This window comes from Protopterus annectens, chromosome 8.part1, assembly GCF_019279795.1.
Source record: "Protopterus annectens isolate FY-2018-M chromosome 8.part1, PAN1.0, whole genome shotgun sequence".
Lineage (NCBI taxonomy): Eukaryota > Metazoa > Chordata > Ceratodontiformes > Protopteridae > Protopterus > Protopterus annectens.
Window position 1 is genome coordinate 242258708 of NC_056742.1, and position 25974 is coordinate 242284681.

At 35.2% G+C, this 25974-nt stretch overlaps 1 protein-coding gene across 1 annotated transcript in view; it reads right to left on the minus strand.

Annotated features, from left to right (window-relative positions):
• The window catches only part of PHAF1 (phagosome assembly factor 1), a 1784739-nt gene that overhangs the window by 234217 nt on the left and 1524548 nt on the right, over window positions 1–25974 (minus strand). The window lies entirely within an intron of this gene.

Consider the following 25974-nt stretch of genomic DNA (forward strand, 5'->3'; position numbering starts at 1 on the left):
TGTTAACCACTTTCAGTACACCATTTGGTAGATACAGATTTCTGAGAATGTCGTTTGGGATAAATTCTGCCAGTGAAGTATTTCAACATGCGATGGAACAAATTTTTTCAGGTTATCCATGTGCTATTATCGTACAAGACATTACTGTAGGGGGCAACTGTGAAGTTGAACATGATAGAAATCTCAAGAAAGTTCTAGACACTGCTCATGAAGTAAATCTTAAACTGACTCCTCAGAAATGTAAATTCAAGGGGTGTGGCCAAGGATGAACACAGGATAGCAGCAGATTTCTTCAGCTCCACCAATTTCATTACACTGACAGGAATTAATTACTTAAAAAATTAATTTTTGAAGTAATTTTCTTTCTAAATACGTTTGTTTTATATAGTTCTTGAACTATATCTAAAAAAGAAAGGAAATCTTAACAATATTCCTGTCAGAAATCACTGTGGAAATTTTCCTGTCAGTTTATCAGACTGAAATGAGTTCCAGTAAGACAAATTCTCAAGACTCCAGCATCAAGAAAGAACTTCAGTCTCTGATAATTATAATCCAGCAACTTATGGATAAAATGGATACTAAAATAGACACCTTCATAGAAAAAACTACAAAACAAATAGACCTGTTACATACAGACCTGCAACAACAGAAGAACCAGATGACAGGCATAGAAGAAGCTGTGAATGACATGGAAAATAGAATCCAAGAAGAGGAAATCAACATTGAGTTTCTGCTGAAACAAAATACACATTTACAAACAAAGCTGGATGACCTGGAAAACAGATCTAGGCGCAATAACATTAGGATTTTTGGACTGCCAGAAAATATTGAAGGTAACAATATTACTTCTTTTTTAACAACTTGGCTCCCTAAAACTTTAGACTTACCAGAAGCATTCTCTTTTGGTATCAAAGAGCACATAGATCTATAGCTAATACTAACTCTAACAAAAAATATCCTAGATCAGTTATAGTTAGATTTCTATCATCTTTTGATAAAGAGATGGTTCTTAAATCTGCTTGGGCTAAAGCTCCTGTTAAGATTAATGAGACAACTGTGCGTTTTGACAATGACTATTCTTCCATGGTAATAGCTAAAAGAAAAGTTTTTCTGCCACTAATAAGGGAGCTTAAAAAAGCACAGTTTAAAACATACCTTCTGTTTCCTGCCAAGCTTAAAATCTTCCTTCCTGATGGTCCTAAGGTTTTCGATGATTTAGACTCTGCTTTACTGTTTGTCAAAGAAAAAAGGATTTTGGATAAAATAGAAGAAATGGAATGGGCTAGTTCTTCATTAAAGAGATTGGCAATTGAAGCTTCGTGGAAGATTTCAGAGAAGAAGAAGAGACTAAAAAACAAATGATTTGTTATATGTTTTTTTTCTCTCATCATTTTAGTTCATTATTAATCTTTTTGAATATAGTTCCTGCATTTCTAGAAAGCCACAAATATTTTGGAAAAGATTTAATCAAAGTTATTCTCTATGTGCAAAGAAATGTTTTGTTTCATAACCAGTCAAAATACCTGAAGATTTAATGGCAAGCTGTGATTCAATTTGTTTCTCTTTCTGAAAAGAAGTAAGGTTAGTAATTTGATACATTTTTTATCTTTACCTTTTTTTCCTTCTCCTTTTATTATTTTCTTTGTTTAAACAATGACATTCTATTTAGATTATGTAGTGGGTAAAGGGTGGGGGAGGGCAGGGAGAGAACAGTAATGAAAATATCATTAATAGAATAATAACATATTTATTCCTTGTAAAAGTTTTTATAAGTTCTTCAAATGATATTTCTAATTATAATTTCTTGATTATACTGCTTATGCCTGTTTGTAAATAATCTGTTATGCTTTAACTAATAATAATCAGAACTAAATAAGAGTAAATAATATGTTTTATTTTAACTCTATTAATATAAACAGTAAGTAACATTCCATTGTATATACTTCTTACAGCTTTCTCTTACATTTTTTTATTTCTGCCTCACTCCCTTTTATTTTCTACTCTCTTTTTCTTTTCTTTATTAATATATAGAAATGCTTTTGATTGTGTGGGCACAGTGAATAATAGGATTTGTATGAAAATTGAGTTGGGAGAAGAATGTTGAGTTTTATTGCTTGTTGGTAATTTTGGGCTTAATTTCACTTACATAGAGGCTGTAATGATCTGTTGAATACATTGTGAAGGTTTTGTCATGTTTAGATGCATTTAACACTGCTAAATGAATGTTTGTCACTAGTTTTTAATAAGTTTCCCACCAAAATGTTAAGAGAGACAATCTGAGATGTGGGCTGTCTCATGCACAGTGTTCATGAGTTACTTCAGAAGCTTCAGCTCACAGAATTCTCACAGAGAAACTGAAAGCAGTTAGTATAACCTTTGACATAGTTATCACACTGACACACCACAGATTCAGGAAAATACTCTATTCATAAAATATGTCAGTTATAATGTTTTGTTTCATAACCAGTCAAAATATCTGAAGATTTAATGGCAAACTGTGATTCAATTTGTTTCTCTTTCTGAAAAGAAGTAAGAGGCTGTAATGGTCTGTGGAATACATTGTGAAGGTTTTGTCATGTTTACATGCATTTACACTACTAAATGAATGTTTGTCACTAGTTTTTAATAAGTTTCCCGCCAAAATGTTAAGAGAGACAATCTGAGATGTGGGCTGTCTCATGCACAGTGTCCATGAACTACTTCAAAAGCTTCAACTCACAGAATTCTCACAGAGAAACTGAAAGCAGTTAGTATAACCTTTGACATAGTTATCACACTGACACACCACAGATTCAGGAAAAATACTCTATTCATAAAATATGCCAGTTATAATGAGTCTAAATGATGTAGTTTCTTGTAGTAAGTAAATGTCTTATTTTAGAAGGCATAGAAAATGAAACATTTATTTAAATGTTTTTGAAAATCTACTTAACAGCAGCATAATAATCTGTGTTAAAATTTGTGTTCCAAACATATACTTTACTATAACTCATTTAATTCATCTGATTGACAAGCATAAATAATCTTATAACTCTATTCTGGAAGAAATGTCATGTGATATATTTTAAAGCAGTAGGTTAGCATGATTGTAAAATCTGGTTATTAAAATGTGTTTGCTGTGCATTATTTTGTATAAAGCAGACAGATTTATTCTAGGGACAGCAAGTAGGATAGTGCTCAACAAAGACACAACTCAGTGAGATCAGATATATATATATATATATATATGTGTGTGTGTGTGTGTGTGTGTGTGTGTGTGTGTGTGTGTGTGTATGTATGTGTATGTGTGTGTGTGATGGCTTTTTTTTTATATAATAATGCAAGTGTTTCTGAGAATCTGCATAACTATCCAATATGATTTATAATAATTTCTATGAATACAATATTTTACTCTATTGACAAAATGAATGTTTGCCACAAGTTTTAATAAGTTTCTCGCCAAAATGTTAAGGGAGACAATCTGGGATGTGGGCTGTCTCATGCACAGTGTCCATGAACTACTTCAAAAGCTTCAACTCACAGAATTCTCACAGAGAAACTGAAAGCAGTTAGTATAACCTCTGACCTAGTTATCATACTGACACACCACAGATTCAGGAAAAATACTCTATTCATAAAATGTCAGTTATAATGAGTTTAAATGATGTAGTTTCTTGTAGTAAGTAAATGTCTTATTTTAGAAGGCATAGAAAATGAAACATTTATTTAAATGTTTTTGAAAATATACTTAACAGCAGCATAATAATCTGTGTTAAAAACTTCTGTTCCAAACATATACTTTATTATAATTCATTTAATTCATCTGATTGACAAGCATAAACAATTTTATAATTCTATTCTGGAAGAAATGTCATGTGATATATTTTAAAGCAGTAGGTTAGCATGATTGTAAAATCTGGTTACTAAAATGTGTTTGCTGTGCATTATTTTCTATAAAGCAGACAGATTTATTCTATGGACAGCAAGTAGGATAGTGCTCAACAAGGGCATAACTCAGTGAGATCAGATATATATATATATATATATATATATATATATATATATATATATATATGTGTGTGTGTGTGTGTGTGTGTGTATGTGTGTGTGTATGTGTATGTGTGTGTGTATGTATGTGTGTGTGTATGTATGTGTGTGTCTGTGTGTATGTGTGTGATGGCTTTTTTTTTTAATAATGCAAGTGTTTCTGAGAATTTGCATAACTATGCAATATGATTTATAATAATTTTTATGAATACAATATTTTACTCTATTGACAATAATGAGTTTAAGTAAATGCTCATATACAAACAATTCAAGATTTTTTTTTTGGAAGCTGTTAATAGTATTCACATGACAGAAAATAGATGCATCTTAATATATGCAATGTCTGAATCATATTAGCCAAAGTTTTGATTTAAATGAATGTTAGAACCTAATTTTCTCTCCTCTTGATTTCTAACATCAAGATTATTTGAATGCTATTTGAATACAAGTGTTATATATTACATAGATCTATATAGTAGTATGAACAGTTTAAAAAAAAAAAAAAAAAAGTTTATTTTAGTTTATATGATGCTGTTTTACCAAATGTGTAGTTTTGTCTTGATAGATAATTGAATTGAAAACTGTTAACCTCAGTTAAATATAACTAGTATTAAATTGATAAGGTGGTAGCTGAGGTACTGCTGCTTAGGGTAGGGGGTTAACTTGAGTAGTAAATACTACTCTAAGTTGGAGTTTTCAACTCAGGCTGGATGCAAGGTTTAATCCTTACATTATTTTCACTTGTTCATTGTTATATGTATATAGTTTTGACATCCACAATATATTTTGTACACTCATTGTCACTACAAACAAAATTGAATCCTATACAAAATCCCATAAGAGATTTAATAAATACAGCTATATTTAAAGGTACACCTAAAAGAGGAGAGGTAACATTATTTATCTTGTTATTTCGATCATAAGATTCTTGAGTTTTAAAAATGCCAAATGACATCTTTAAAAGGAATTTCTTTAAACATTAATGGATTGAATAATCTGTGTAAAAGGGCAAGCCTAATAAGATACATTAATTTACACAAGGCCAATCTAGTCTTCCTGCAAGAAACCCATCTCTTGAAAAAAGATATTGATAAACTAGCCACTAATAAGTATACAGTATTGGTTAGTTCAGAGCACACTCAGAAAAAGAGGAGTGGCTATTTTATGGAATAAAAGTATGCCCATTCCTAAAACCATTAAGTCTTTTCAATCTGTTATGCTTTAACTAATAATAATCAGAACTAAATAAGAGTAAATAATATGTTTTATTTTAACTCTATTAATATAAACAGTAAGTAACATTCCATTGTATATACTTCTTACAGCTTTCTCTTACATTTTTTATTTCTGCCTCACTCCCTTTTATTTTCTACTCTCTTTTTCTTTTCTTTATTAATATATAGAAATGCTTTTGATTGTGTGGGCACAGTGAATAATAGGATTTGTATGAAAATTGAGTTGGGAGAAGAATGTTGAGTTTTATTGCTTGTTGGTAATTTTGGGCTTAATTTCACTTACATAGAGGCTGTAATGATCTGTTGAATACATTGTGAAGGTTTTGTCATGTTTAGATGCATTTACACTGCTAAATGAATGTTTGTCACTAGTTTTTAATAAGTTTCCCACCAAAATGTTAAGAGAGACAATCTGAGATGTGGGCTGTCTCATGCACAGTGTTCATGAGTTACTTCAGAAGCTTCAGCTCACAGAATTCTCACAGAGAAACTGAAAGCAGTTAGTATAACCTTTGACATAGTTATCACACTGACACACCACAGATTCAGGAAAATACTCTATTCATAAAATATGTCAGTTATAATGTTTTGTTTCATAACCAGTCAAAATATCTGAAGATTTAATGGCAAACTGTGATTCAATTTGTTTCTCTTTCTGAAAAGAAGTAAGAGGCTGTAATGGTCTGTGGAATACATTGTGAAGGTTTTGTCATGTTTACATGCATTTACACTACTAAATGAATGTTTGTCACTAGTTTTTAATAAGTTTCCGCCAAAATGTTAAGAGAGACAATCTGAGATGTGGGCTGTCTCATGCACAGTGTCCATGAACTACTTCAAAAGCTTCAACTCACAGAATTCTCACAAAGAAACTGAAAGCAGTTAGTATAACCTTTGACATAGTTATCACACTGACACACCACAGATTCAGGAAAAATACTCTATTCATAAAATATGCCAGTTATAATGAGTCTAAATGATGTAGTTTCTTGTAGTAAGTAAATGTCTTATTTTAGAAGGCATAGAAAATGAAACATTTATTTAAATGTTTTTGAAAATCTACTTAACAGCAGCATAATAATCTGTGTTAAAAATTTGTGTTCCAAACATATACTTTACTATAACTCATTTAATTCATCTGATTGACAAGCATAAATAATCTTATAACTCTATTCTGGAAGAAATGTCATGTGATATATTTTAAAGCAGTAGGTTAGCATGATTGTAAAATCTGGTTACTAAAATGTGTTTGCTGTGCATTATTTTGTATAAAGCAGACAGATTTATTCTAGGGACAACAAGTAGGATAGTGCTCAACAAAGACACAACTCAGTGAGATCAGATATATATATATATATATATATATGTGTGTGTGTGTGTGTGTGTGTGTATGTATGTGTATGTGTGTGTGTGAGTGTGATGGCTTTTTTATATATAATAATGCAAGTGTTTCTGAGAATCTGCATAACTATCAATATGATTTATAATAATTTCTATGAATACAATATTTTACTCTATTGACAAAATGAATGTTTGCCACAAGTTTTAATAAGTTTCGGCCCAAAATGTTAAGGGAGACAATCTGGGATGTGGGCTGTCTCATGCACAGTGTCCATGAACTACTTCAAAAGCTTCAACTCACAGAATTCTCACAGAGAAACTGAAAGCAGTTAGTATAACCTCTGACCTAGTTATCATACTGACACACCACAGATTCAGGAAAAATACTCTATTCATAAAATGTCAGTTATAATGAGTTTAAATGATGTAGTTTCTTGTAGTAAGTAAATGTCTTATTTTAGAAGGCATAGAAAATGAAACATTTATTTAAATGTTTTTGAAAATATACTTAACAGCAGCATAATAATCTGTGTTAAAAACTTCTGTTCCAAACATATACTTTATTATAATTCATTTAATTCATCTGATTGACAAGCATAAACAATTTTATAATTCTATTCTGGAAGAAATGTCATGTGATATATTTTAAAGCAGTAGGTTAGCATGATTGTAAAATCTGGTTACTAAAATGTGTTTGCTGTGCATTATTTTCTATAAAGCAGACAGATTTATTCTATGGACAGCAAGTAGGATAGTGCTCAACAAGGACATAACTCAGTGAGATCAGATATATATATATATATATATATATATATATATATATATATATGTGTGTGTGTGTGTGTGTGTGTGTGTGTGTGTGTGTGTGTATGTGTATGTGTGTGTGTATGTATGTGTGTGTGTATGTATGTGTGTGTGTGTCTGTGTGTATGTGTGTGATGGCTTTTTTTTTTAATAATGCAAGTGTTTCTGAGAATTTGCATAACTATGCAATATGATTTATAATAATTTTTATGAATACAATATTTTACTCTATTGACAATAATGAGTTTAAGTAAATGCTCATATACAAACAATTCAAGATTTTTTTTTTGGAAGCTGTTAATAGTATTCACATGACAGAAAATAGATGCATCTTAATATATGCAATGTCTGAATCATATTAGCCAAAGTTTTTGATTTAAATGAATGTTAGAACCTAATTTTCTCTCCTCTTGATTTCTAACATCAAGATTATTTGAATGCTATTTGAATACAAGTGTTATATATTACATAGATCTATATAGTAGTATGAACAGTTTAAAAAAAAAAAAAAAGTTTATTTTAGTTTATATGATGCTGTTTTACCAAATGTGTAGTTTTGTCTTGATAGATAATTGAATTGAAAACTGTTAACCTCAGTTAAATATAACTAGTATTAAATTGATAAGGTGGTAGCTGAGGTACTGCTGCTTAGGGTAGGGGTTAACTTGAGTAGTAAATACTACTCTAAGTTGGAGTTTTCAACTCAGGCTGGATGCAAGGTTTAATCCTTACATTATTTTCACTTGTTCATTGTTATATGTATATAGTTTTGACATCCACAATATATTTTGTACACTCATTGTCACTACAAACAAAATTGAATCCTATACAAAATCCCATAAGAGATTTAATAAATACAGCTATATTTAAAGGTACACCTAAAAGAGGAGATGTAACATTATTTATCTTGTTATTTGTTATTTCGATCATAAGATTCTTGAGTTTTAAAATGCCAAATGACATCTTTAAAAGGAATTTCTTTAAACATTAATGGATTGAATAATCTGTGTAAAAGGGCAAGCCTAATAAGATACATTAATTTACACAAGGCCAATCTAGTCTTCCTGCAAGAAACCCATCTCTTGAAAAAGATATTGATAAACTAGCCACTAATAAGTATACAGTATTGGTTAGTTCAGAGCACACTCAGAAAAAGAGGAGTGGCTATTTTATGGAATAAAAGTATGCCCATTCCTAAAACCATTAAGTCTTTTCAGGATGACAAAGGAATGTTTTGTATGGTTACAATACAAATTAATGGGAAGACTTACACTTCAATTAATGTATATTGGATACCTGGAATTGGTATTAATACAGTGAAACATCATATTGATAAGATCATATCATTCTCTATAGGGGATATTATTTTAGCTGGTGATTTTAATTGTATACTACATGAAAGTGATACTACCACTATAAGGAAAAGAAGAATTACATCTAATGCAAAACATTTAAATGATTTTGCTAATTCTTATCATTTGAATGATATTAATAATCAGATAGATTCAAAATCATTACCATACACCTTTTTTTCTAATAGATACAAAACTTAGTCAAAAATAGATAGGGTCTTTATTTCTAACCAGATGGTAACAGATTTAATTAATTCCAAAATCATTTCATGTCCTATATCTGATCATAACTCAATTGTTTTTGAATTCATGATAAAAAATACTCATAATGTTCAGATCAAAAGGATACCAGCATACTTAACTCAGCTAAAAGACTATAAAGAATATATACTTTCAGAAGTACAACATTTTCTAGACATAAATAATACTCCTGAAGTCTCCATTGTCTATGTTTGGGATGCCTTAAAATCATATCTATATGGACAAAGTATCAGATGGTATAATAATAAAAGGAAATCTTGGGATAAGGAATTGTTAGATATTCAAAGTAAATTAGACTCTTATAAACATAATAATAAAGAAAATATTATGGACAAGAAAGTTATTGAAGAAATAAACAAACTAAATGGGAAATACAAAGAAATTTTAACTCACAAAAGTTAAAATAACTTTAGAGAAATACAAGTTTTTGTCTTATTCAATAAGCCCCAAATACTTACATAGACTTAAAAATAAAACAAAAAGATTGAATAAACAAAACCATATCAAAGAAATCTTTTCTCTAAGGAAAAAGAAGAATGTTTCTAGTATACCAGAAATACTGGATGAATTTAGAAATCACTTTCACAAGATTAACCATAACAACATTAACATGGAACCTAAAGATAAAATAAAGGAGTTTATAACCACAAACATGAATAAAAAGCTTAATAAACAACAGATTAAACTATTGGACAAGAGTATTTCATATACAGAAGTTATTACACAAATAAATAAGCTTAAATCAAACAAAGCACCGGGTAATGATGGTATTATACCAGAGATATATAAAATCCTTTCTAAAACTACATATTCATTAATATATAAGGGTTTTATTTTGGCCCAAACTGAGTTAATAACCCCCATCTTGGCAATATACATTTATTTCACCAATTTTAAAACCTAATAAAGATCCAACTAGATGTTCTTCATATAGACCCATCTCATTACTTAATGTTGATTATAAAATGTTTATGAGTATTTTTGCTGATAGATTGAAGACAATCATCCCGGCATTATAGATATAGATCAGACGGGCTTCATTGTAAATAGAAATACTTTTGATAATATAAGAAGAACTTTAACATTAATTGATTTTGCAAATAGGAAAAAGAAAGATTTAACACTTATTAGTCTTGATATAGGTTCAGCATTTGATTCAGTAAGTTGAGACTATCTGTTTACCTTACTGAAATGCACAAACTTCTCTGATGCATTTGTAAATTTAATTGAGCATTTATACAAAGGAACGCTGGCTTATATTAAGGTAGGAACATATGTTTCACAAAAATACCCATTCTTAAAGGTACAAAGCAAGGATGTCCACTTTCTCCACTATTATTCACTTTAGTAATGGAGCCTTGGGCTAATTTGATTAGAAACAGTACTGACATAGAGGGTTTTGAAATAGGCGAAAATACAACATCAAAAATTCAACTTTTTTGCAGATGATGTTCTAATTACATCAGCAGGATCTAATTCTTCTATGCAGTCTTTATTTGATAAAATGATGAATTTTAAAAGTATTTCTGGTTTAATATTCAATGAAGAAAAAACTAAAATACTACCTATATATACACGAAAAAATATTCTCATTAGTGATTTTACTAAATATGTACCCAATTCAGGTCAGATAACTTATTTAGGTATAATACTATCTAAAGATATTAAATCTATTATATATAACTATAATACCTGTTTTCTTAATATACAAAATCTTTTTAATACCTGGAATAATATGTTTTTTACTATGGAGGAGAGACTTACAATTATTAAAATGATAATATTCCCCAAGATTTAATACTTAATACAATCAATAATACTTTCACCTACAAAAATAATTATCAAGAAACTGAATACACTAATGTTAAATTTCTTATGGGCACCTAATAGACCTAGGATTGCATTAAAGAAACATACTAATAGCTGGTCTCAAGGGATATTTATTTTCCGGGCTTTAATTTATCTATTATCTCTTCTATTATAAAAGTTATTACTTTATTAATAGATCAGTCATATATCAAAATGGAAAGATTATTGGGAGCTAATTAGTATGCACTTCATGAAAATCTCCTTAACACATAAAAATATGATTGTAAATAACTCCATGTTGTGGTTGCTAAAGGAATTTTGTACTTCACCTATTACACCTAAACATATGGTTTGTTACCCATTAAATATTATTATTAGTTATCGTAACTTTATATTCACGCACCCTAAGTATAGGGAATGGAATTTGATTGTATTCCTATAATGTATACTCAGGGTATGCTTATGTCATCTACTTCTGAAGGAGCTCATTTAGCTATAGATAATGATCTAAAGTACTGGTATCAGCTGATATCTGATAATAAAGTTAAAAATCTAGATTTCTTAAAACAAGAATTTGATCTAAGAGAAACTTGCTGGTTAGAGGTTCAGATCTTTAGACAACATCTCATTGATAGAATAGATCTAATGTCTATAACAGTTAAAGAATCTATTCCAAAACTGATTGATTACTTGATATTAAATTTACAGCATAAAGTTTCTGATAAAGGTAAACTTTCATATATACATAAAATTATCAGACAAGAAACTTTTTACAGTGTAGATTCATACTGGAATTATTTCACCTCTATTAATGGGGACCCACCAACTCAACAAGATAAACAATATATATTGGAATCTGCTTATATAACTACATCTTCCATTGTCTGGAGACTTTATACATGGAAATTTTTACATAGATCTTTTTATACACCTTTGATGATGAATAAAATAAATAATAAAGATAATCTATGTAAGAGATGTAATGTAGAAATTAATGCTGACTGGGCTCATATGTTTTATGACTGTATGAAGTTGAAAGAATACTGGAAGTCAATTAATGAATTTTTGCAGGCTCTTTTTACAGATAATTTCATTATTTCTAAGTCTCTTATATTATTCAACACACCTGTACCTCAATGTGTTAAAAGATTAAGCTTCCCTTGTTATGGTCTATCCTAGCAGTGGCCAGGAAAATAATAACTAGAAATTGGATTTCAGATACACCTCCTTCGTTCAATGAATTTAAAAATGTTATGAATATAATGTGCCATATGGAAATAAGCACAATTAGAATGAGAACAACTAGAAAAACATCATATTACATTGTATGGGATAATTCACAAAATTTGTTAAAAAAATTCTAATTTCAATAGCACGGTATTTTAGTTTAATTAATTGATCTGATTGTAGTGGATGTCTTTGTAAATACTTTAGTTGTTTTGTTGAATATTATAATAATACCTATTTTTAATTACTTGTATAAAATTGTTATGATATTTCTCTTATATGTTAAAACAATAAACCTGTTTTGAAAAAAAAGAAATGTAAATTCAAACGAAAAGAAATTACTTATGTGGGTCATTTGTTTACCAGTTCTGGCTTACAAACAGATCCGTCTAAGCAAGCAGCACTTCTTGAGATGCCAGTTCCAGAAAATGTCACAGCTTTACAATGATTTCTTGGTATGATCAACTATTTAGGAAAGTTCATCTCAGACCTAAGTGAGCTTTCAGAACTGTTATGTGAATTGACACACAAAAATGTTACCTGACCCTGGTTGGAACACCACCAAAAAGCATATGATGTTCTGAAACAGAAAACTGCCAGTCCACCCACATTGAGATATTATGATGTTCACAAACCTGTTCTATTTTCTGTGATACTTCATAGTATGGTCTTGGAGCAGCATGTCTTCAAGAAGGCATACCAGTAGCCTATGCATCCAGATCTTTAACCCAAACTGAAATGCAGGATACACAAACTGAAAAAGAGCTTTCGACAGTAGTGTTCACTCATTCAAAATTCAATGATTATATTTATGAGAAACCTATCCAAATAGAGACTGATCACCAACCTCTGGTGACAATACTGAAAAAGCCAACACATACAGCCCCAGCATGTTTGGAACATACGATGTTAAAATTGCAAAAGCACAGCTTCAATACTTTCTATACAAACAGCAAATTTCTATACCTTGCTGATACTTTGTCAAGAGCACCCAGACAAACAACAGAATAGCATGATAATGAAAAAGCAGACTTTTAAGTCATGGAAGTCAGAAAGTTTTCCTCATTACGTCTTGAAGAACTCAGAAATCGTACAGTTTTAGATCCATTTCTTCAGAAGCTGAAACGTTATCAGTCAAGGATGGCCAGCACAACAAATCTGGCCAGCATGACAAATTTACCACTTGACATACATAAGTATCTGCTCTACAGAGATGAGCTCATTATGGAAGATGGATTCATCATGAAAGGTCTTAAAGTGGTAATTCCTTCAACATTACAACAGGAATATACCAAAATTTTGCATCATGGTCACCTGCGTACTGATTCAAACTTCTATGTCAAAGGATATAGAGAAGGAAACTCTAGTATGTTCCATATGCAGCAGTACTAAATCACTCCACCAAAAAGAACCACATCAGCTAAACCAGATTCCTGAACTACCATGGTCGACAGTTGCTACTGATATTTTCGAATGGAATGGCCAACATTGCTTAGTATTAGTAGACTCATTCAATTTAAAATTTACCTTCTTCCTAACTTAATGTCCAGCACTGTCATTACAAAATTGAAGAGACATTTGTCTGTTCATGGTAGTCCGCACAAAGTCGTATCTGACAATGCTGGACAGTTTACAAGTCAGCAGTTAAAGAATTTTGCTGAGCCTTGGGACTTCGTCCTTGCTACTAGTAGTTGAGAGTATCCACAGTCCAATGGATTAGCTGAGTGCGCAGTTCAAAGTGCAAAATAGTGGTTAGAGAAATCCAGGAGAGATGGTACCGATCTTTTTCTTAACCTACTTAATCTCAGAAACATTCCTTGAGATAATCTGCTTGGTTCACCTGCTTAGAGATTGATGCCCAGACAGATTAGAACAACTCTTACGATCAGTAAACAATTATTGACACCAAATGCAAACAACAACAGAATGGTCAAGACTCAAAATTTGACAAATGTCAGTCACAAAAATTGTACTACGATAAATCCAGCAAACCTCTCAGACCATTAAGACAAGGAGACATTGTGAGAATGCAAATATCTGAAGGATATGACAGAGTGGGAATTGTCAAAGACATTTGTGAAGAACCAAAATCTTATATCTTTCAATCAATAGATTTCATGAGGAATCGAAAACACATATTACCAGTCTCCAAACCAGTGATACAGCAGACTGCCTGTGCCAAAGACTATTTCTAAGAGTGACTCTACACTTGTTCAAATTCCAGAAGACAGTGTACTTTCTTCAAGTAATCCTGATGTAATCCCCAAAGATTGTCCCTGTTGCTAAACCCAGTCAAAGTTTTTATGTGACCATATCAGGTAGCATTTCCAGACTTATTTCCAGATACACAGCAACTTGGACTTGAATTCATTTATTGTTATATGTTGATGTGACATCTAGATTGTAAAAATATCTTTTTCTACTATTGCATGTCAAACAAATCAAAAAGGGGGGATGTAGATCATTGTGTGTATTGTATCTAGTCAGCCACTATAGCTAGATAGCACATGCATGCATATAAATAGCTGATCATGTGCAAGACCAGTGCTATTTTGCATAGTCAGAGTGAATGCAGGCATGAAAGGAGTTGCACATGTGAGTGTGTTTGAAGTAATGAGTCAGTCAGTTAGCTTAAGTATATTTTGCAGTTACAGCTCCTGATGTATTTATTTACAACCTATCACGGTGCCTCAGTGTCTCATTTGAATATGAGACATGCAACAGTGGAGTCTGGCTTTATTGGCCAGAATGCAACCATAAAGACTTAAAAAGTAAAAAAAAAAATCACAGACATTCAGAAGCCATATAGATGAAACACTTGATATCCTTAATGTGTCATTTGTATATATCCCATGGGCCTCCATTACAGGAGGTTTAAGGTATCACACAGTGAAAGCTCTAGCTTGGCTGAGATGTTCTTGCCATATATCTGCAAACTCTCTATACATATTTCATAGGATCATAGGAAGTTACTAGGCTATTGGCCCTGAGGCCCTTACAAGCCTAGCCAAGAATTTAGCCCATGTTCCAACAAGTGAGCACCCTATGCCACTGTCCAGCAGGGACACAGGAGGAATTCCCAGGGGTGTATTTTCTGTTCCCTATCCTCCAGTTATCCAGGTTGCACTTAAAAAGGGTTAATGAGGTACTCTGCTTTACGTGGAGAGGGAGTCTACTCCACAAAAGGGGGAGTCTCTGGGACACAAATCTGTCCTGCCAACATGGCCTATTGATGTCACAAACCAGGTTGAGGTCACTCGTGTGGGTTACTCAAGTGGCGCTTGACTTGCAGATATGCAGCAGACCCATCAAGGTGGGGTCTGAGATTGCTCTGTATGCCAGACACAGGTCACCTCTGATGAGTCTGTAGGAGACTGAGTAGAGGGACAGGGCTTTTAGCCTATCTGTGTAGGGTAGATGTTTGAGGCCCTGGATTCTCTGGGTGAGTAACCTCTGTGGTCTCTCCAGCTGCTGCATGTGCTTTGTGAGGTACATGCTGAAAGGGGAATTGCACTCAATAATGGGTCTTATAAGGGAAGAATACAGGGATGTTATGACCACCTTGACCCTGGATGAGATACCCTTACTAATGAGGTGGGCCATGTAGAAAGCTTTCCATACAACGGAGGCAATATGGTGGTCAAAAGTCAGTTTGCTATCAACCTAGGTGCCCAAGTCCCTCACAAATGACTGTGTGCTTATGACCTTATTATCAATGTGATAATTTATGGGGACATCACTCTCCCCAAAAGGGATGATGCATTTTTTGGCATTCAGTCTGAGGTCATGTTTCTGGCACCAGTCATTTGTTTGGGAGAGACTCTCTTGGAGGATGTCCACATCACTAGGGGAATTGATGACAACACCCAGTTTGCAGTCATCTGCAAACTTGGTCAGCCATAGCCCACTAGATCTGGCCTGCATCTCCAAGAAGTATACTCCAAACAGCAGAGGCCCCAAGACCGATCTCTGGGGTACACCACTCATTATGGGTCTATTACTTGAGGTGGCTTTCCCTATTTTGACTAGGTGGGTTCTATCAGTGAACCAGTTTGCTACCCATCTGGTAACATATGGATTGATGCCTAGTTGAGAGAGTTTATCTATTACACCTGAGTGAGGAATAGTATTGAAGGCTTAGGCCAGGTCAAGGTAGGTGTTGTGCACAGTCTTCCCCTCATCTACGGCCTTGATGAATGTCTCAAAGAAGTTGACCAAATTTAATAGACATGACCTCCCCCTGACAAAAACAAACTGCGTGGGATCAAGTGTCTGGAGGTTGCCAATGTCCTTCCTAAAAAGGTCCATGATAATACCCTCCCTGGCCTTGCAGAACAGGCTAGTTAGTCTGATGGGTTTATAATTTCCTGAATCAATGGATGCTCCAACTTTGTGCAAAGGGATGACAGTGGCTGTCCTCCATTCAGCTGGGATGAAACTGGTACTCAAGCTTTGGTTGAATAGGGTGCCTAATGGTGCTGCAGGTTCCTGCATGAGTTCATGTAGGATGCAGCCTGGGATATTATCAGGTCCCATGTGCCTGTATTGTTTGCCTTTCAGAGGGCAGTGATGACTTGCTCCCTAGAGATAAGGGGAGGGGGCAGGTACTGGGGATGTCCTGTTTTACCGATGGGGGGACATAGGAGTGAAGTTTTCACTGAACCTGTCTGCTAGCAGGTTAACTATATCTACAGCATTTGTGTATATGGTGTCCTTGACCACCAGTTCTGAGCAGATCTGGGTGCTTTCCTTGAGACTGCGGACATAGGTGAAGAAAGCCTTATAATTGTCTTTAGTAGATGTGGCCAGTCTGGACTCAAAAGTTTGCTTTGGAGGATTTCACTAGTGCTTTTATTTGCTTGTTCAGGCTAAGGAGAGGTTGCTTCCAATTAGGCACCTGCTCCTTCTTAGTCCTGGACATCAATTTTTTCCTTTTATTATAGAGTTTATTTATTGTAGATGTCCACCAGACAGGTTTACTCTTCCTTGACGAGGATGATTTCATCCTGTCTGGTACTCCTGATTCCATGCAGCTATATAAATGCTCATATAGTACTTCGGTATAAGTTTGGACAAATGTGCCAGTTCCTATGGAGGGGGAGGGGGCTGTGAAACTGTTTATACCTTCCCTCAGGAGGTTGTAATCAGCTTTGAAGAAGTTTTTTTGTTTGACCCTAGCTGGGGAGGGGGTGAATTCAAAAGTGACTGCTTTGTGGTCGGTATTTCTTCCAAGATAGTTAAAATCGCCCAGGATCAGGGTAAAGGGTCGAATCTTGAGAGATTTGAAGAGGGTCCAGATAGGTGGAGTGGGGGCATCTTGAGTCAAAGCTGGAGGCCTATAGCTAGCTGTGATTTGAATAGGGGTCTTGTCAATTGTTAACTGCACCCGGACTGTTTTCTGTGCATCATACTGTTTGACCAGCCTAGAGGTGTGCACGTCTTTTATACATATATTGCAGCTCCACCTCCTTTTGTTTTGCTGCCCATGGTCTGGGGTCTGAATGAATGATAGGATGAGTAACCTCGTATGGCTAGGGTGCTCTCCACAGTTTTGAACCAGATTTCTGTGACTGCACAAATGTCCGCTTCTTCCAGGGTTAAGAATACTTGCAATGAGTGCAGTTTCATGTTTGTGTGTGCATTGTGTATTTATATAAATATATACAATATATATATAGAAATATCTACCTATATATACGCGCGCGCACACACACACACACACACACACACACACACACACACACACACACACACACACACACACACACACACACCATTTGTGTATGCATACTAAGCTGTAGGGAATGTACTGTTTTCAATTGCAGTTTACATACGCAACATGCCTGATAAAGTGGCATCTTTATTTAGCTGTAATGCTTGTTCGACTTGCTGTTCTCTGCCTGACTATTGCTGATTGTCTGCATTTGATTTTGAATTGGAGTTATTCATTTAAGATTTGGTTAGTTTTATTTTTTATCTTTTTCTTATATTGCATTTTGTTTTGCTTTAAGTTACTTATTCTTTTTGGAGTTTTAAGAGGTCTTGGCTAGGGTCAGTTAGAAAAGAATTCTTTGGCAGACACTAAATAAAATCCAGCTAATTAGTGAGAGGAGCTGAGAAATAGCATTCCTCATTTAACTAAAAATATTTAGTGGCATCTTTATTTAGCTGTAGTACTCGTTTGATTTGCTGTTCTCTGCCTGACTACTGCTGATCACTCTCTACATTTGATTTTTCCCATCCATCCACCCTGCTTTTTGTGCTTTTAAATTTTGTGGCTTTCGAGTTGCCTACCCCTACTATAAATCTGATTTTGGATACTCATTCTGGTTTTATTTTATAAACTCAGTCTACCAAGCACTGAGAAATCAAATGGGAAGGCCCTCCCCTTAGTCTATGAAACTTGAATTATCTTCTGTTTCCTACCTACCCACTCAAAAAATACACTTTATTAAGCTGCTTTTTCTGTATTTGTGCTTCTTCCTACTTTAGCTTTTTGCTACACATTCAGTTGCATTTAATCTGCTGCATTTATTATTCCTTGTTAGTAGCCATATTACAATGCAACAGTTATTCTAAGCCGCTTAGTTTCATTTAAGCGCTTGTGCTCCAAACTAGTAATCTTACAAAAGTATGGTTTGTGGTCTACACTCTTGTGGTAGCAGAGGTAGCTTGCCACCTTATGAGTTGGGAATTGCTGGCTGAAGGCTTATAGTCTCTCTTATTCTAAAAGAACTGTAGTACTGATTTAAGCACTTGGGCTCCCAACAAGTTATTTTACATCAAGAAGGTTTGTGGTGAACAATCTTATGGCAGGAAATGGTAGCCTCCACCCTTCTAGGCTGGGAATTGCTGGTAAAGGCTTATATGCCTGTTATTCCAAGTGTCTTTGTTCTGGTTTAAGCACTTTGGTTCCAAACCAGTTATTCTACATTAGGAAGGCTTGTGGTCTACACTCTTCTGGCAGGAGAGAACAGCCTATGCCCCTCTGAGCTGGGAATTGCTGTTGTAAGTCTTATTAGGCCTTTATTTAATTGGCTAGAGGGCTAGCTTGTTTAAAACATTGAATCTCTGTACCTGGGGTATTTGATCACCACACTACTTGGGAAGAGTGTTTCTGTGTTGAATATCTGCACATTTTTACTGTTTTTTGCAGTATTTAGTTAGAGATGCTGCTCTCTGCGCAGCAGTGCCTAGCAGTAATCTGTATAGTCACTGATATCTCGCAGCATAATTCCCCTCATAATCTTTGTAGATGCCGATCTTTTGCAGTGTATGTTTCCTTAAAATACCTTACTGTCTAGACAATTTTTTTTTTTTTTTTTTAAGTACAAGAGCATTTGATTTGCAGATAGCTGAACATTCCTTGTCTTAGTGACCTATTCAATATTTAAATTTCCCTCACTCCCCCTTAGTAGATCAGTAGCCATTGGATATGCAGTTCTTGACTCTCTCTGTGGCCAATCTGGTTGAGGTGGGTATTCTGAGGCATTGTAGCAATTGCCTCATGTACACTGACAATCTTCTTTTTTTCTTCTTCTTTCGTTTTTTCCCAGTTAGGGGTTGCCACAGTGGATCACCTGTCCGCTCATGATTGGCAGTGGAGTTTTACAGTGTTGAGTTGCCAGCCCGGCGCCCAACCTTCCACAGAAGGCACTCAGATGCACACACTCACACCTAGGGCCAATTTAGTGTGTCCAATCCACCTATAGCATGTCTTTGGGATGTGGGAGGAAACCGGAGTATCCAGAAGAAACCCATGCGACCACAGGGAGGACATGCAGACTCCGATGTACACTGACAACCTACTTATTCATAATAAAACAGATAAAGCATGCAAGAGATGTAAATGAGATGTCCAGCTATTCTGATATTTCTCCAAGCCTTTATGCTCTTGATGCACATTTATACACTACATATAAATTACAAAAAAATTACCTATACCTCCATACCCCTCACTATTCATTCAGAAAGAAAGCTATTACCCCTTACATACCCTGACTCAAACTCTAACCTCTGCCAATGCAAAGACATCCACCCAAACCCAGGGCCTAACCCTCTGAATGGCAACTCTACCAGCTCTTATAAATCACTAAATATCACAACGCTCAATCTCCAAAGTGTTAGGAGCAAAATACCAGAATTCCATGCCTGGATCACTCTCAATAACCCAGATATACTAGTCACAACTGAAACCTGTCTGAAACCCCATATAAAAGATGCTGAATTTCTCCCTCCAGGCTATGCATGCCTAGGGGCTGACAGACCTCGTAAAAAAAGGAGGAGGCATTGCAATAATGTATCCAAGCACCTTCTCCATTGCACCTTACTCCAACCCTTCTCCACAATTTTCCACAGCTGAGATACTAATATCATTTTTAAAAAAATGAATAACTCTAAGAACCTATACATTATAGGCATATATATCCCCCCAGGCAGCAACATTTCCTGTTATACAAGAAATTCTTTCCTGGGCGTCAAACATACAAAATGAAACAATTAACCTGAGCGATGTTAACCTCAACTGGCTAGATATTTCAAATCAATCTCAGCCACCTAACATCAACCTCTGTAACCTTACACAACTATCAACTGACATTACCAGACCTAACGGACAAAGACAGTGGTTCAGTCCTTGACTGGATACTAGTCTCTGACTCAAACTCTCAGAAGCAGGCACACTTTCTCACAGCATCAGTGATCACCTCCCTCCCTATATCCTACATAATAATACACCAATACCATGGCAGCATCATTATGTACAAGTTAGACACCTCATCAATTTCAACCCTACAACCCTAAACGAAACCTTAAGAAAGATTAACTGGAGTAGACAAAGTCCTTCCACTTGATGAAGCAGTAGAATTTTCTAATTCTGCCTTCCTCGATATCTTAAACAGACTTGCCCCATTAAGGCAAAAAAAGACTTGAAACTAATCATGCCATTTGGCTCTCCAGATCTACCAAACAAATCATGGTTGCCAGGGACAAAGCATGGAAAAAATGGCATAGATCAAAGAATCCTTCTGACCTACAATTTAGACAGCTTCGTAACCAAGCAAAGTGTCTAGTTATAAATAACAGAAAATAACATTATTTCAGCCTCCAAAAGAAATATAAACAAAACCCCAAAAAATTCTGGACTTCCATATCATCACTGTTAAACCCTGGCACCAAAAATAACCCCTGCCCACATTCTGACAAAACACCTAGCGAAATTGCCACACTCTTCAACACACATTTCATCAATACAACAGCCCTGCCTTGCCGCCACCTTCCCTCAAACCAATTGCAAAATTAATTCTTCCCCACCAAATTCCTCATTATAATACACTATTTCCTCTCTTTCAACCTTTTCTTTCTCCCCCATACCCACTGTTACTATCACAAAACTACTTCTTAAGCTGAAACCCCCTGAATACCTTCACTTATCTGCCAAGGCCATTGCCTACGCCATCAGTATACTTCTTAATAGATCTATCCAGGAATCTTGTGTACCTAATATCTGGAAGAAAGCATTCATTCTTCCTCTCCATAAAGGTGGCAATAACACAGACATATCCAATTTTCGGCCTATTGCCATTCTCTCCCCCCTTTCTAAAATTCTTGAAAAATATATCCATAATCAACTTCCAAACTATCTACTTCAGAATCAACTCCTCTCTCCAACTCAATATGGATTTAGGCCTGGCCACAGCACAACCACTACTCTTATATCATTCATGGACACAGTCAATCGAGCTCGAGATGCTGGCAAAACTCTATCTGCACTCTTTCTTGACCTTTCTAAAGCCTTTGATACTGTATCCCACCCTTTACTTCTCTCCAAACCCTTTAATCTAGGTGTCTCCCCCCAACTCTAAACTGGTTCACTAACTACCTGACAAATAGGTAACAATCTACTAAATGGTGCAACTCTTTCTCCCCATTCCTCAACACATCCACTGGTGTTCCCCAAGGCTCCATTCTTGGACCTCTTCTCTTTAGTATTTTCATCAATGTCTTTCACTCTTCTCTTATTAATCATTCAGTGATACAATATGCTGACAACTCTACCATTATCTGCTCCTCCTACTCTATTACTGAACTTCTTCAAATAATCCAAAATGCCTTTTCTTCTACTGAAACTTGGATGACTAATAATCATCTTTCCCTAAACTCTAACAAAACCAAGCTGCTGCTATTTACTCCCAAGAAAAGTACTCCCTTAAATAAGGCAGATTTTATCATACACTCTGAAAACATGAACATTATAGAGGTAGTCTCTCATACAAAGCTATTAGGAGTTATCTTGGATGAAAATCTATCTTTTGACCTCCATGTTCACAGTAATATAAAAAAACACTCCAAAAACTAGGCACCCTTTACAGACATAAAAACTTTCTTAACTGTGCAACTAAGCAAACCCTTGCTTTACCTTTCTCCTATCCTCTCTCCTATATGGTGCTCCACTTTTCACTAATATCCAGTCCTCCTTGAAAACTAAGTTTGAGCCCTGTTACAATAAAGTTGCCAAGTTCACAACCAATTCAAAACACTCCTCCCATCACTGCTCATTACATTCTCTTAATTGGCCTGAGCTCCCACAACAAGTAACATACCTACAATTAATCACGGTACATACAATTATTCATAATCCCATTGATTATCCAGCCCTCTCTTCTAAACTAACTCACTATCATTCCAAATAGACTGCTCAGATCAGAAAACCAACTTCTCCTCCAAGTTGAAAAACCTAAACTCCCGGCTGGTCACATGCTTTATTCCCTCTCTATTGTTAAACAATGGAATGCTCTCCCATTACCTATTAGAACTACAAGTAATGTCTCCTCCTTCAAAAAAATCTCTCAGACTACCACTCTGGCTTTGCACATGTATCAGCTCTTAACCTCCTAGAACCTGACGCCTAATTAAGTCCTGTTCATCCATTTTAACTTCTTCCTTCCTTATTAATTAATGGCTACATATACTAAAAGTCTCACCTAAGTCTACCAAATGTAACTCTATCTCAAAATTCATGGCTCACAGGATTGATTATCCTATACTTTCAAAATAGCATGAACTGTATTTGAATTGTACTGTTTAATCTACATGTGCTTTATTCTTATTTCTCTGCATTGTATAATCTCTTATTCAGTGTATTCTATTGTATATTTGCATTATATCTCTTTTACTAATTGTTTCTGTTATTATATATTGTCAAACTATTTTGACCTGTTGAGCTTTTCTCCCCAGGCCTCCACTGAAAATGGGTTCTAACTGGCCCAGTGGACTTTCCCAGTAAACAAATGCTAATAAATAAATAAATATACTTTAACGCTGGAGGCAAAAGTCTCCCATACAACCAAAACTAATCCTATAGAGGTTGCTAGTGACATTTATACCCCACCTACTGCACAGGGTAAAGACCCTACACATAAAACTACTTATGCTGAGGCACTTAAAGGTAACCTTCCTAAAGTACTAAGACCTCCGTCACAGTACAATCAAAAATCTTTAGCCCTCACGTAAACACTCCATTAAACCACCACCCACAGCTACACATAGTAACACCATAGCCAATGCTTTTGTTGCTAAACCCTTAAGGCAAACTAGTCCACAGCCAAATTTCCTGGTTATTGGCGAGTCTATGGCTGGTGTTCCTCACCCAATGTAATGTTTTTGTTCATTAGATCTAGTATTGCTTGAAATAAAAATTACATCTGGGAATCCCGCAAAACCAAAAAAATTAAGGATCTATTCCAACGCTAACTTCTCTTTATTAACTGACACCTTGGTTAAATTCCAAGTAGCCCCATACCCAATAAACACCATAGCAAATCTCAGCCATATTGATAGATGTTATAGAGTGAGCTGTGCCTACTCATATTAAGAATAAGACAAATCCAATAGACAAGCCACTCAGGTGGAATCCCAATATCAACTGGTCATACAGTAAAAGAAAAAAAATCTTGGCCAAGCATAGAAGGGAAAAGAAGCCATACATACAAATAGCCCCCTGACCAAGCTAAAAAGGTTAATTAATACTTCAAAGGCTAAATTTGAAGAAAAAATGTCGTCTTAGTCAAAGGATAATCACAAAGCTTTCTACAACTGTCCGTAACCTCGGGGAAAATATGCAACAATGCACAGAACTTATTATGAGTGGCATCACCCACACTGAACCAGAGGCCACTGCTAACCTTTGGGCTGACAGGCACAACTCAACCCCCCCCCCCCGATAGTCCAAATAAAATACCATATACTATAATCCCCCAAACTATTACTAGGAACAGGTCATCAGTGCACTTTCCAAGGTCAAAAACACTGAATCAATGGGTCCCAATAACATCCCAAGATGCTTAATAAATAGCATGAAACACTACCTCTCTGGTCCACAAGAATTTGTTTTGAACTGGAGCCTACAGCACGTTTTGTGCCCAAGTAATAGAAGATGGCTACAGTCACTCCCCTGCACAGAGGAGATCCAACCACTGATCCAGGTAACTAAAGGCCCATAAGTCTGACCAGCCTTATATGTAAGGCCATGGAAAGAATAATCATAGACATGATAAATGAGGACATAGGTAACCTGCAAACAATGGACCCATCACAGCTTGACTTTGTTAAAGGAAGGTCATACCTATTAAATCTGGTAGACTTTTTTGAAAGGATCAGCACAGCACTGGATGAAGGCAAGACTGTGCACACAGCTTTTTTTGACCTGGCCAAGGCATTTGAAATAATACCCCACACTCAGGCAGTACAGACAAGTTCACTAATTTAGGCATAAACCCTTTTATCACTCACTTGATAGTCAACTGACTCATGTGCAGGACTCCGGTAGTTAAAATAGGTGATGCCACCTCCACCCAGTTTAAGTGCAACTTAGACCAGTGGATGGGGAATAGGAAATTTACGTTGGGCGTGGCACCCATGTCCGTTATGGATAGAGGTAACTTATAAATGCCTGGCCCTCAATGTCCTATTTGGATACAGGACATCAATATTCTTTTGAGAAAACTTAGTTAGGTTTAGAACCCACTCCCACCCCCAGCCTAGTAACAATCTATGAATCTATATATAGGATAATGATCAGGTCTCTAACCATAACCAGCTTGTAGTGATTACATTCCAATATGAGGGGAAAAAGCTTGTTAATCACCTTTCTGGTGTCTGGGAAGGAGGAGGTGCTACATAATGAAGCTGTCTTTCCATCACATTCTATTTGTCTGCTGGTGAAGATTTAGTGCCTTAGCTAAGCTATTCAACTTACAGAGCTAAAGGAAATCAATGACAAGGTATGTAATAGAGAGAGAGAGAGGCAGGGCACAGATCAACCCTTAAGAAACTATAAGATACTGAACAAAGGGATAGACCCTCTATCATCTCTTGGTAGCTTAGCGTATTTAAACATTGGTGACTTCTCTAATTGGCTGATACGTCTAGTGAGGTAGACCCCTAAGACGGCATTGTACTCTACAATTTGTCTAATCAGTGCTGAATAAAAGGGAAAATTACATCTTTATTTCTGGATGATACACCCTCAGCTATTAGCTATGCTAAAAGGAAGGAATATATAACTACATTTCCTACATAATGAGCAAAGGAGACAGAACTGTCAACCTAGGCACCCAGCTCACTGACTATATTTGTTTTTGTAGTGGAGCATTGGCTGACTATGTTGAGTGCAGGAGTTGTTTACCAAATAAAGACACTAGACTTTTTGCATGTAGTTTGTGCTTATATTCAGTCTCTCTAGTCTCTCTCTCTAAGTTGCAGCATATTCCTAGTATGACCTACAGACAACCACCTCCATCCATGGAGTTTCAAAGACAAATGGGGGTGGGGAACGGAAGTACGTTGTCAAGTCTTTCTTCTGTATCACACATGCACTCACAGCTACGGACAATTTAGGTTCCCCAATCCCCTACTGCATT